Here is a 10,347-nt window from a genome sequence, read left to right on the forward strand (position 1 = left end):
AACCACCCACGACCCCACGACACAGACGCCGCCACACGAAACTTCAGACAGTGTATCAACGACTGCACCAACACCCTCGCCCTGATCAAGAAACCCTCCATAAATCACCCCAGCAAGAAAGCTGCCTGGGTCACCGAAGAACTCCAGATCTTCAAACGAACATGCCGGAAGCTGGAGAAAAAATGGCTCCACGACCGTGCACCAGACAGCCGCGCAGTTCAAAAGAACGCCATCCGCAGACATCACCACCTCATCAGAACAGCCAAGAGATCGTCCTTCAAAGCCCGACTGGATAACAGTGCGCACGACAGCGAAGAACTTTTCAACATAGTAAAGGAACTCTCCAACTCCAGCGCCAACACCGACGACATCCCGCCCTCGCAGGATCTGTGCGACTCACTGGCCACCTTCTTCCATCGCAAGATCGCGGACATCCACGACAGCTTCAACTTCTCATCCGCCACGACCGCAACAGACCACACCCCGATCACCACCTGCACCAACCAGCTGAACTCCTGGTCCCACGTCAACGACGAAGAGACAAGCAAGATCATGAACTCCATCCACTCTGGATCTCATTAGACCCCTGCCCACACCACGTTTTCGACAAAGCTGATGCAACCATTGCACCCCATCTGCGAAAGATCGTCAACATCTCCTTCGACACGGCGACATTCCCGGAAAGCTGGAAGCACGCCGAAATCAACGCCCTTCTCAAGAAACCCAAGGCGGACCGCAAAGACCTCAAGAACTTCCGGCCCATCTCCCTGCTCCCCTTCCCGGCGAAGGTCATCGAGAAAGTCGCCAACATGTAGCTGACCTGCCACCTCAAGGACAACAGCAAGGGTCCGCTGGGACCGGTACAACACTAAACCATCCACTGCCCTTCATTAAAAAACCCCCAGGTATGTCACTTTGTAGTCATTTGCAACCCTGCAACCAGTCTGTACAGCCAACTAGTTTTCAGTAAGTTCAGCCCATGTCTGTTGCATTCCAGGCGGCAGCGTGATTGATTTCACAGCGGAGAATTCATATTGCGAAAAGAAATTAGTGGCGCTCCCGTTTTTCACAACCTAAGGTATGACTCGTGTGCTTTGAAGTCGTGGAACCCCTGTACCTGTGCGTCTCTGAATGGCCTGGTAATTAATTCCCTTTCACATAATCTTTTTAACAGAACTTCTGCATAACCAAAAGCCCTTTCCCATTTGAGTAATTGGACCGCGTTATCCTTACGATAAGGTAAAACCCTGCAACTTCTTGCCTTGTTTTTTGGGGGGCCCTTAACTCTTGTAAATAGTGGCTAAAACAAGCTTCCTTTCTCTTTGTAGAATGCCACACTAACAGAGCCCTGAAGAGAATCTGAGATTCCTTCCAGATTTGAAACGCGTCGGCATAACGGCGAATAGGCACCTTTGATTTAGCAAAGCTAATAGTTTTTTGTCAACCTTAACTGATCGACGAGTTCTAATTAATTTTTGTGTTGCCTTTTCCTGTTGTTTTGACCCTGGTTGGGCTTTCTAATGAATTGAAGTTTCACAAAGATTGATTATTTGTGTGGACAAAATTGTTGTTTTTCTTTTGTAAAAGAAGCTTGTTCATAACTGTGGATTCATCTGTATATATGTCTATTGTTTGATGTATAGATCCGTATGTATGATAGTTGTAAATAGTGTAAATGTTTGTAATTAGTGTTTTTTCTCAACCTTAAAATGTGTTTCAAAATTATTTAAAAATTGACAAAAAGGGTCTAAATAAAATAACCCATACAAACAATAAGTTTTCCCTTGTTTGTATTCTCATAATTAGTGAGATAAAATTATCCTGAGGGCCAACATTGCTTTTGTTTAACTACCTCAAGGACAGCAGCATCCTAGACCCATTCCAGTCCGGATTCAGACGCAACCACAGCACTGAGACTGCCCTTATCGCCGCCACTGACGACATCAGGTGCCAGCTAGACAACGGCGAAACCTCAGCCCTCATCCTCCTGGACCTGTCAGCCGCTTTCGACACGGTCTGCCACCACACACTAAGAACACGCTTCCAAGAAGCCGGAATCCAGAAGAAGGCCCTGGACTGGACCACGTCCTTCCTCTCCGGCAGAACCCAGAGAGTCCGCCTCCCGCCCTTCTGAACAGAAGCCACCAACATCATCTGCAGCGTACCCTAGGGCTCATCCCTCAGCCCGACCCTGTTCAATGTCTACATGGCCCCCCTCGCACAAGTGGCCCGCCAATACAACCTAAACATCAGCTCCTACGCCGACGACACCCAGCTCATCCTCTCCCTCACCAAGGACCCGCACATCGCCAAAACCAACCTCCACAAAGGAATGAAGGGCGTCGCTGATTGAATGAGGAACAGCCGTCTGAAACTAAACTCGGACAAGACGGAGGTCCTCATCCTAGGTTCCACCCCCTCTGCTTGGGACGACTACTGGTGGCCGACCGCACTGGGAGCAGCTCCAACACCCACAAACCACGCACGCAACCTAGGATTCATCCTCTACTCCTCCTCCTCCATGTCTAAGCAGGTCAACGCCATCTCCTCCTCCTACTACAACACCCTCTGAATGTTTTGCAGGATCTACAAGTGGATCCTGACCGAAAGAATAAGAACAGTAACCCAAGCCCTCGTCAGCAGCAGGCTAGACTACGGCAACGCACTCTACGCAAGAATCCCGTCCAAACACCTGCGACGACTACAACGCATTCAGAACGCCTCAGCCCGACTGATCCTCAACGTCCCCGCCGCTGCCACATCTCTCACCACCTCAGAGACCTGCACTGGCACCCCATCAACAAGAGGATCACCTTCAAACTCCTCACCCACACACACAAAGCACTCCACAACACTGGACCAGCATACCTGAACGACAGACTCAACTTCTACACCCCCGCCCGCCAGCTCCGATCTGCCAGCCTTGCCCTTACCGCCGTCCTGCGCATCCTGAGAACGACCTCCTGTGGCAGATCCTTCTCCTTCCTCGCCGCAAAAACCTGGAACACCCTCCCCACCCATCTACGGCAGACACAGGACCTGCTCACCTTCAGATGCCTCCTCAAGACCTGGCTCTTCGAGCAGTAGCAGCAGCGCCTTGAGACCCTCACGGGTAAGTAGCACGCTTTACAAATTCTCTGATTGATTGATTGATTATCAGGAAAAAATTTGAGTAGAATCCTTTCCCTCGATGTTTTTGAGGAACCTCCTCTATTGCTCCTTTTATAAGGAGATTCAAAATCTCTTTATTTAGTAAGGATAGATCTTGATGTTTCTTCGGAATGGGAGGTCGAGTCGGTGGTTTTTTAATGAATTCTAGGGTGTGGCCCTGATGAATAATGTCCAACACCCAGGGCGACAGCCCCTGCCATCTGCCTAAAAGCCACTACTGAGATGTCCATGGCTATGTGAATCATTTCAGAGACTGCCCTAGCCACATCTTGAAGAATTTGCGTCGCCTCTTCCTTCCTCTCCTCAGGAAGGTGAGATAGCAAAGGTGCTAAATCAGACCACGTTTGTCATATTGGTTACTATGGCCAAAGCATTTGAGGCTTTGATGGACGCGGCCACTATAACCGCAAAAAGTTTACCTGCTCCATCAAGTTTTCTACCTTCTTTATTTAGTGGAGAGGAGCATGTAGCTGCCGGGTTTCTAGAGCAACTCTGCGCTGCTTGCATGACCACTGATTCCAGTCTGGGATGACCTATCAGACATGTCGGAGATGATTCTGGGTCTTTATATTTCTTTTCCATTCTCGGCACTGATGCCGAAATAGAAGCTGGATTTCTCATAATTATTAGGCCTTCCTCGCATATATAGCTCACCATTGGGATGGTCCGAATCAACTTTCTAGCTGAATCTTTGAAGTCGTATAGGAAACAGTCTGCCTGTTTCACCGGGAGAGGAAGGTCAAACCTTTTTGAGGCTCGCTCCATTAGCTCATGAAATCCCCCAATATCCTCTGGCGGAGAATTTGCTGGGGAAAGTGAAGGTGAAGGAGATGACGGAGCAATATATTGCTCCCATTCATCACCCACAGGCTCCTCCTCCTGCGTCAACTCTCCCTCTTCTGGTTGAAGGCAGCACCATCGCTCTCAATATAGTCATTTCTGATGGCAATTACTGTTGGAGGATGCGTCTTCTGTGAGGCTTGCGATGGTGCTGCCTTCTTAGCGGAGGGTGCGCTTTGTGTTTTACTTGGGGTGTCAGGTAAAGGAGCATTTGCTTCTGGAAAGCGCCTATAATAGTCCTTAATCAAGTGCCTCTGATATGTGACCAATGAAAGTGGCACTGACATAGAATCTTCTCTGACCATTGGAGGGTTATCCTCCTCCTCCTCATACTCATAAGAGTCCTGAAATGATTCATACCTCCGTGATCTTGATGGAGGATGGTCTTTAAAAGAGAACTCCTCCTGTAAATATTCAGATTTGTCCTGATATTCTTCCTCATCCGTGTCTTGACTTTTTATCTTGAGTTGAGAGGGACTGTACGCAGGACCAAAAGAACCTTCCTCCTCTGATTCCTGTATTTCCAACAGATGGGATGGAGGAAGCGGTGAGACTTTGCTCCAGGATGCCAAATCTGATGAAAACCTTCCTGTATCAGGCATAACTGAGCATCTTTTTCTCTACGCCGATGAGCTCTACGATGGTGGAATCCTTTTTATAAACACAGTCATCAATGATCTTTGGGTATTTGGTGACTTGAATGCCATCGTTGACGGAGTCGTCATCGACGAGGTCGTCATCGAAGATGTCGTCGACGAGCCCTACGATGGTGGAATCCTTTTTATAAACACAGTCATCAATGATCTTTGAGTATTTGGTGACTTGAATGCCATCGTTGACGGAGTCATCATCGACGAGGTCGTCATCGGAGATGTCGTCGATGGTGCCATCGTTGTGACCGCTGTCGACGAGACTGTCGTCAAAGTTGTAGTCGACGACGCTCTTGTCGTCGTCATTGGAGTAACCTCCGTGTACACCGCCACTCTCATCGACGATGTTACCATCTACGGGTCCGTTGACAGAGCATTTTTCTCCACAGACTTCTTGTGAGGATTGTAAGGCACAGAGGAAAAATACTTTTTAGGAACACCTTCAGGAGGTTGTAATGACGGCACCTTGTACTTAGATTGACTGACTTTCAGTTTTTTAGAGTCCGTTTTTGAAACAGTAGCTCTAATTTTCTTTTTGGAGTGGAATGAGCCTCTTCAGCCTCTGAACCAGATTCTGATTTAGATTTATTTTTCTGAAGCCACAGAAGCAAGTGTACCTCTCTATCCTTGAGAGTTTTGGCAGAGAAAGTTCTGCAATGCTTACACTCCTTAGGAACATGTTTTGGAAGTAAACAATATAAGCAATCTTTGTGGGGGTGCTCAGAGAAGAGTCTAGCCTTCCTACAAGATCTACATGGTCTGAACAGCCTCTTCTTAGATCCTGCAAACATCTTGCCAAATGAAGAAATTAACAATACCTCTCTTCCATAGAAATACTGAGATGAAAGCCAGGTCAAAAGTTCACCACAGAGAGAAAAACTGAGCAGAGCTCAGCGAGACTCCTTCTCACATGACATGCCGTTGAAAATCTGCGGTAAGGTGGATCTGCAGGGGATTGTTATCTCAGGGCTTCCGTCTCATTGGCTGACTTTTGGAACATATAATGATGGTGATGGGTTACCAAAGTATAATACATTTGTATTGGTTTTTCATAGAGTTTGTTCTTTTGAACTTCTATATCTCTAATACCGTGTGACTCCCACCATGACGACGGGAAAGATTCAAGCATGTGAATCTATGAAAGATTCAATGCTGGAGAACACAGGAGCCCATAACTGTATCAGGCTGGGCACCAAACCACATAGGCCAGACTACAATTCAACAGGTTTGCAACCAAGCACACCATATGGTTGTATCATGCTACTAGTTTAGGGTGTTGGGGGGGGAGACAGTAGGCCAAAGCAGCTGCCCCAAAAACAACAACATAGGGGAAGCAATAGCTAATCCTATGAACACCCAAACAACACCCCTTGGTGTTTCCAAATATCGCATGTGGTTTTAATTGCAGACCATAATCGTTCGGAGGATGAAGTAAATCGGCACGCTAGATCCCTGGATACCTGTGCACCACCACAATGAGCCTGCTGTGTCGATTTTTAACAATGCTCTTCATAAAACACCTTGAACTGTATGCAACTAAGGGCAAAAAAAGTCAGCCTAAGCCCTCAGTTTCTCTTTGTGTGCCCTTTCTCCACAAAGCCACCTCTATATCCCTCGCTGCATGCCGCCAGTTTTATTGACCAAATAAAACCATGTCTCGAGCTTACCTTTGTCTCTCTCGACGAACGTCCTCTGTTCAAAGCTTTTGCTCAAGGTAAGGACAAAAGGCACCTGCCGGTGCATGCACCTCTCTTGTGTTACCTTTGTTTGTGCCATAATTGGCGAGGTGTGGCAATTGTGCCTACGTCCGCCCAGCCGTAAATAGGAGCAACAAATGGGCGTGCAATTAACACTTGAGATCCCGCATTCAAATCTCTCTCAGCACTTTTACGGACGGATTACAGTTTATTTATTTGGAAATGAATGCTTTAAGAATCCTGAAATAAAATATCACTCATAGGACCTAACTGCATGTGTATTCAGATCGAATTAAACGAGGCCAGGGCACAAGTCTTAAGCAAAGTCGTGGCCGAAAGAGGTCCCATGGGACCTCTTTCGGTCACATAGGGTACTTCCCCCTACAATATGGCTTGGTAAAACACATTGGCATTGATAATGCCAATAACTCCAAGTCCAACAAATGCGAGACAATAGCTTGCATGTGACCCCATGCCCTGCATATGGCATACACATCGTCACATTTGATTTTTAACCAGCAGAACCTTGCATGCTTGGATTTTTAAGCAGATTATGTTGCTGCCTTGCTGATACGTATCATAGGAAGGGAGTGATAAGCTCCCTGAGTTGTTTCCTGCCAGAAGCTGCTGTCCTTAACTGTGCCCTTAGTTTTCTCGCTCCGGTATGCCAAATTAGCATTGCTCATAAGGGAATCAGACGTTTCAATTTCGAATTTAACTGTTCATCTCCTTCATAATTCTTTTTGTAGGTTTTGCAGTCCCACGTGTTTTGCCAGCAGTACATTAAAACCAGCCTGGCGGGACCCGTAAATTTGTTTAATTTGCATACCCATAGTGCACCTGTTCAGCAATTGCTGTAATGCTGATATTTTTCCATGTTCAAATGTTTTTTTTTAAGCAGGCATAAGTAATGTTGAAGGGAAGCTACCACAAGCGTAATACCCACAGATATCTAGTATAGAATGGCCACCCTTTGGAAGTAATTTTTCGAAATATAGACTTTATACTTTCTCGTACAACGTCACGTTTGTGGTTGCTTCTCCCGCAGTACACAGGATAAAGAATGTTATCTTAAGATATTACGTTCCATGCAATATGTTAGCGCATAAACCTACCAAAGTTTGTTTACTCACGAGGAGGAAAGAAATTTAAAAAGTGCAGCACAAATGTAAACATTTTTTTTTTTTAAAAAGGCGATCGGCCGCCCGGGTGAGCATGTCCTGCTTTGCAGGCAGGAGAATGCCCTTTAAGAAAGTAGTGCTTGGAGGCTGTAATTCAAACACACGGAGTAACAATACATGTAACAGGGGGTGTCCTCATGGGAGGTTACAAAAAGAGACAAGGCGGTTGAATGAAAAGACTACTAGCCTTGTTGAGCAATGAAAAGCCACTATTTACAAAGTTCATGGACAGGAGCCAATTAAAAAGATGGGCGGAAAGTGGGTGGATCTTGATTCCTTTATCCTGAACACAGCATGTCTCGAAGAGACAGTGCAAGTACTGCCTAGGGGAGACCTAAAAATGAATGTGTTCTTGTGTAATGTAAATGGTGCTGATATAGAGCACTCCAATACCTTCGGGTCGAGTTTGTGCTATATAAAATCTGAAAAAAAATGGTTACAAATAGGGAGATGCTGTGGTTTTAAGAAATGAATTGGTTCATTGTTTTTATTTTCATTGTAATTGCATCTATATAGCACTTACTACCCCTGACGAGGCGTCAAAGGTTTTTCTTGGCGAGTAGCACACTACTCCGGAACCCAGAAGGATCAGTGGTGAATTAGTATAGTGAAATATGAAATTAATTTGAGCGGTGGATATGTTAGTTTGTTATTTGGATTGAGAAGGATAGTGGAGGGATAGAAGAGGGAAAGGTTTGCAATTAAAGAGCGCTTGCTACCCCTGATGCGGTGTTGAAGCACTTTTTGGCGGTAGAAGGCTACTCCGGGAACCAAACACGATTAGTGGTGAATTAGTCTAGGGAAATATGAAATTAAATTGAGGCGTGGGCATGATAGTCTGTGTAGGAAGGTGGCTACCTGACTATGGTTACCCCAGATTTTTTGCCCTGTGTTTAGCTGGTTTTCGACTTAGTTGGCCTGGTTCCCTGCTAATCAGGGCCCCAGGCTATCTGCTCTCTCTGTAAAATGGATTCCATGTACCCTAGGTGCATAACTAGATTGGCTTGGGTCACCTTATCAGCCCCTGTACAGAGCACTATAGGTGCCCAGGGCATAGGTGCATCCAAGGCCTACCAGGGGCTGCAGCATATCTTTTGCCACCCCTGGCTGGCTATCTAAATTGACACAACTGGCTGATCACTCAGCTGGGGCAAGTGGGTGTAATCACCCCTTGCTTAGATATAGTATACCTATATCTAAACCTATCTGGACACATATAAACCTGTGAGCCACTCCTATGGCAGGCCTTAACAATCCTGAAGGCAGAGTGCGTGGTTTAATGTGAGATGGTGCTCTGGCATGAGCTGAGCCTGTCTGCAGCTGTCGGGACCAATTCCCTTAGCTGTTCCGGGATAATGCCAAACCATATACTCTTAAGCGCCTTATAATCCTCGCGGTTATATAGCAACTTTGGTTTGGCTTTATCAAAACATGTCGTGTAAGGTGTCATACGAATTGGAATACTACCCCCTCGCCAGTTCTGGCGACGGGGGTAGCATTCCACCCTTCTAGAGGGAGAAGACATGTTACTTTACTGAAACGCGGTTGATTTAAAATGAGCCTCAGATCCACAAAATGGATGCCCCTGCCACAGACACGGGTCTGACCTCCTGCTGCTGACCGAAACCCGGCAGAGGAGGCCTGGACAAAGAGTTTCCTGTCACAGGGCGGTGTCAAACCACCCCAGACAGGAGATAGTGGATTGGAGTAGGGAGGTTTCAAAGAAACCAGACACTGCCTGGGGAGCACAAGGCTGCCCCTTGCAGGATCCGGCCAAACCGGTTCTGGGGCCTCCCAGCCCCTGTCCCAGCGCGGCCAGGATCAAAGGAGAGGGGTGTAACCACCCCCTTCCTGGGTCCCACCCATAGGAGGGGACCTAGCAGGATGTCCAACCCCCGAGATTCGAATAAGAGGGGGAGCAGTCCCAACGGACCTCAGATCATCCTGAAGAAACATAAGAAACGAAATCTGGACCCTTCGACTTTCTACACGACGTGAGAAGACTGAAGAATCTCCCTTGTGGTCAAGGAGTGACCACCCTGTGCAAACAGGCACCATCCAGCCCTCGACCCTTGCTTTGTTGCAGTTCCCGCCGGAACTCGAGCGACAGAGATCGACGAGATCAAGCTTGCCTGCCTTCTACCTGCCCGATCCACAGTCCCTGCAGAGCTGAGACCCGTGGAGGCGACCGGAAGCGTGGGGCATGCCATCTTCAAAAGGCCACGAGACGCTGACCGTGCGGCCCACGAGTGACCCTCGAAGCTGTACACCGGGGTTTGAGAAGCCCCAGCCCCGAGCTCCACTTGCACCAAAGCTCACCCCTCCACACTCGACGAGTGCTGCGTGGGGCCCTTCTGCTTGTGTGCGCTCGACGCGTTGGCCCGGTCACTTGCCAGCTGGCTTGTGGCCCCTGTGCCGACGAACTTTGAAATCCGACTTGCTTTTCTGGTTGCTCCAGATCTGCACCAGCTCCTGTGAAAAGGAGCACCCACTCTGACCCTCCTGGTTCGAGTGATAAGCAATCTCCCGGTTCCGCGTGGATTGCTTTTGCCAAGTGCTGTTTGCTGCAATCTTGAAGCCGACGGTGCTGACGGCGAGAGCCTACGTGGGACAGATCGTGACCTGCTCCTGGACGTCGCAGATGCCCCAGAGCCCACGGGACAGCGGAGAGAAGCCTATCGACAACCGCCTGATTGCGCCCGACATTGCCTGGTTCCGTCCTGGTTCCACCCTGGTCACTGCTGAGTGACCCAGACTCTGTCCCCTCTGCTTTCAGGTACTTTTCTACTTCGATCCACCCTTGGATCG

This window comes from Lissotriton vulgaris, chromosome 1_1 (assembly GCF_964263255.1).
Source record: "Lissotriton vulgaris chromosome 1_1, aLisVul1.2, whole genome shotgun sequence".
Taxonomy (NCBI): domain Eukaryota; kingdom Metazoa; phylum Chordata; class Amphibia; order Caudata; family Salamandridae; genus Lissotriton; species Lissotriton vulgaris.